The sequence below is a fragment of the Vigna unguiculata genome, chromosome 10 (genome assembly GCF_004118075.2).
Source record: "Vigna unguiculata cultivar IT97K-499-35 chromosome 10, ASM411807v1, whole genome shotgun sequence".
Taxonomy (NCBI): Eukaryota; Viridiplantae; Streptophyta; class Magnoliopsida; order Fabales; family Fabaceae; genus Vigna; species Vigna unguiculata.
Window position 1 is genome coordinate 36,877,552 of NC_040288.1, and position 3,610 is coordinate 36,881,161.

Genomic DNA, 3,610 nt, shown 5'->3' on the forward strand with positions numbered 1-3,610 from the left:
ACATTTATGAAATACATTTAATCCTTGATTGACCTAATAAAGAGAATTTATAACTCCCCTCTCACTTTATACAAATCTCTCACTGCATGTTCTTCCGCTGACTCAATTCTTGCACCTTGGTTTTCCCAAAATCCTACGGTCCACAATCAATGTCTGTGTCTGTGATTAGTATTTTTTAGTTTGGTTGTTTATATGAAAACATTGAATCAAATGCAAAGCTAGGATGTGAGGGTGCAGGTAGATCCCCCTCTGGATGACACCATCATCCACATCACGCTCAATTTCACAAAATCAGATGGTCGGTCTCGGTTTTGTGCAAGGTCAGTGTAGTACTATAGGTACAGTCAATGGGTGTAGCAGGACATAAGATAACACATAGCACATCACGTGGCATATCCAACGGTGGATATAGATGACTCACCAACCTTCACTGTGGATCCACACAATAATAAAAATTGGCATTAATATTAGAAAGTAGTAATTTTGGAAATTAAGAAGGGTGCATGGGGTCGTGGTCATTTCTGGAAGTGAGAATGCAGCTGGTAGGGTCTACCTGCACCAATTCTGTCTTTTTTGACGTTGCCTTTCTTCTCCTCCTTTATTTTTACTCTTGTTATAACCCCCTCTCTTCTTTCTCATATCATTCTCATTCACCCATTCATCATCACAACCACACTGTCTTCTTTCTCTTTCTCTCTCTATCTCTATCTCTCAGTTTCTCTCTCTCAGACCCCCCTTGAACATAGCCGAAACTCATGGGGGACACAGTGAGAAGAGAGTGAGTGAGTGAGTTAGCCATGAAAACAAAAGTTTTTCTCTTTCTCTGTCTTTCTCTTCCTCTAAGAGGTTCCAGAAGAAGGGCCATTTTTGGGAAGCTTTGTCTTTTGAGGGGAATGTTGTCTGGCTCGAGGACCCTTCATCTTCATCTTGTGTATGCGCATCCCTCTCTTTGTAGAGTGCTATGCCTGTGCTCAAGGAATGTATAGTGTTGTCGGACCAGGCTTCATTCCCCCCAATTATATGCTTCCAAATTCATTTTCCGGCCAAACTCCGAGGTATCTTCCGGCTGAGACCTACAAATATTCCTATTCTTATTCCTGTTCCTGTTCCTTTACAGACTGATGTTGGTGTTTCTCAACGGATATTATTTCGTCGAGATCGAGCCGTGGCGATATAGTGAAATAAGATTTGTTTGTAGCTTTTGCTGATGAAATGTTTTGTAGGTTTGCTTGGTATCTCCTCTATGTTTTTTTGGAACTGTGGATTAGTGTAAAAGTTTTGTTTTTTTCTTAAATATAGGTAGATCTTAGTCGTGGGGTTGGGTTTTTGGATGAATTAAAGATGGTGGTAGTTTGCAGATTGGTGTAATGATGAAGCATTTTGACCCGTTTTCACTTGGCAAAAGGTTTTCATCATTACCTCCTTTTCGTTTCTTTCTTTTTCTCTGATCAAGTTATGATGGTGTTTTTGTTGTCAGGGCGTAACTACTTTTTTTTTTTTCTTGCATCTTCATCATTAGCTAGATCTTCTCCCAATTATGGTTTCCAGTATCCGATCTGTCTGTCTCTGCCATGTTTTCTCAGATCTGGCCAACTTTGAAACTCAGTTAGACATTCTCCTCTTTTTCAAGTCCCTCCCTCCTCATCACCCTCCTTCTTTTTCCATTTTTTTCTTTCTCTCTCTACCTGATTCCTCTCTCACCCTCTCTTTAGGGTTTCCTGGCCTATGTTCTGTCTCTAATCTCCATCACTTTGCTGGCCCTGGTGTCTTCCATGAAGAACCAAATGGGTGACCCCTTTTACCAGTATTATTATGTTTCTTAGTCATTTCACCATTGTAAAACCGTGTGGTCAAATCGAGGCCAAATTTGGTTAAATGTGCCATGTGTTACTCGCATGCATATGATTCTGATTCAAGAGCCTTGTAGACTCCGCCCTCTCTCTTTATTGGAGTCTTGTGCTTCTGTCTCTTAAGCATTTATCAATCATGTGATCTTTTTTTCCATACTAAACTACAGATCCTTCAATCTATTCTTGTTACTGTGGGTAGCATTTGGCTTCTTTCTATGGCTTCTGTAAGGGCACACGCTCAGATCTACACTTTTCTCTGTTTGCTTTGGCATTCTTTTCATATCAATTTGCAATTAAAAAATGAACAGATCTGAGCACCAACAACACAGAATAGAAAAAAGCTTTTTTTAAATATGGTTGTATCTTCTTGTGTGTGCTGCTGAGTTTTTCAATGGGCAACTTTAAATTTTCCGTCTTTTGAATGTATCTCATTTGATAGCTGGAACCCTAATTTCCTGCACAATCAAAAAAACAATGTGCAAGATGGTTCCTTTTGTATTGGTCTAGTTTCGGTGTTGGCAGAGAAGAAGCAAGACGAAACGAAAGTCCCATCATTAATAGGTACAGTTCTTCAAGTAAAAGGTAATTAATTTGTTCATTAAGGATAATGAATCTTGATCATGAAGCATTACAATACAATTGTGTATTTTAGTCCTCCCTCTAATCACAGAAGCAGCAAAAAGAAAAAAGTGAATGCTTCGTAAGGAAGCAAAGATATCTTATGCAGGTCAGTGTTTGAACAACTGTACATTGTCCCAGCAGGCATCACTGCAGTGTTATCGAGTAAGCTTTTGATTTGTTATTATATGCTAATAATTTGCAAAGATGGGAATCAATGATTATTTAATTACTAATAAAGGAATTTTGTTGGGGTGACTTTTGTTTAAAATTTTTTTATCTTGTTTTGTTCTTGTGCTCAGGGATTTGGAAGAGACTACAGCATCATATTAAGCTTGATTCAGAATAGAAGACAAAAAGAGTCTGTAGAAAGCAAGGGGCATTGGGGAACACGAATGACATAATCACAGTGCTCAAAGTTCATACAGCACTACTTTTCCTTGTCACCATTGTTGTTCATATATTCATACTTGCACGCAAATGTGTACACTTTATTATTTTCAACGCAATGTATCCAACCAAAGTCTCTTGTTAGAATATTATTTGAATTTTGATTTTGATCTGAAGCTATGACCTCGTGAATCGTCATAAAATACAAAACAGCATACTATGCGTGGAATATATTGTCTTTTTCTTTTTCAAAATTCATTGGGGGTAAAATAAAAGGAGTTGGTTTTGACTATGCATGATCTCACTCTGTACCTTTGCTTGTTTTTTGTGTGTAGACACAGAATTGTGAAGCATAAAAAGTTGTGAAAAATTGAGCTTGATCTGAAAGTTTAATGTTAGGGTGATTGTGATTAAAGGGATTGATTGCAAGCAATTCCACTTTATGTATATGTGAATGGTGTCTGATAAAGAATTGCTTTTGGGAAATTGGAACTTTTTGACCTTTTGGAAAGTAGCATAAAGTTGAAGCCCTGGGGGGTTTGCTTTGTGTTTTCCCATGCATGATATGGTTGAGAGGGAGAAAGAGAAACTGGTTGCTGGGTCATGCTTGTTGAATTCCCATACACCTAGCTTTTATGGTCACAGAGATAACTTTTCCACGAATAATTGGAGAGCGAATCAAATTATGTAAGCCCAAGAACTTTTTGGATAGGAAGTTGAGGACCTCGTAGTCTTTCCATGCATATACATAT

The 3,610-nt window shown here is 38.1% G+C and overlaps 1 long non-coding RNA gene across 1 annotated transcript; it reads left to right on the top strand.

The window, feature by feature from the left end:
- The first annotated feature begins 625 nt into the window (after nucleotides 1-625).
- On the top strand, nucleotides 626-3,112 carry LOC114166963. Its single transcript, XR_003600047.1, has 2 exons — nucleotides 626-2,633; nucleotides 2,771-3,112. It is a non-coding gene; the product is annotated as an uncharacterized LOC114166963 (long non-coding RNA).
- The last annotated feature ends 498 nt before the right edge of the window (nucleotides 3,113-3,610 follow it).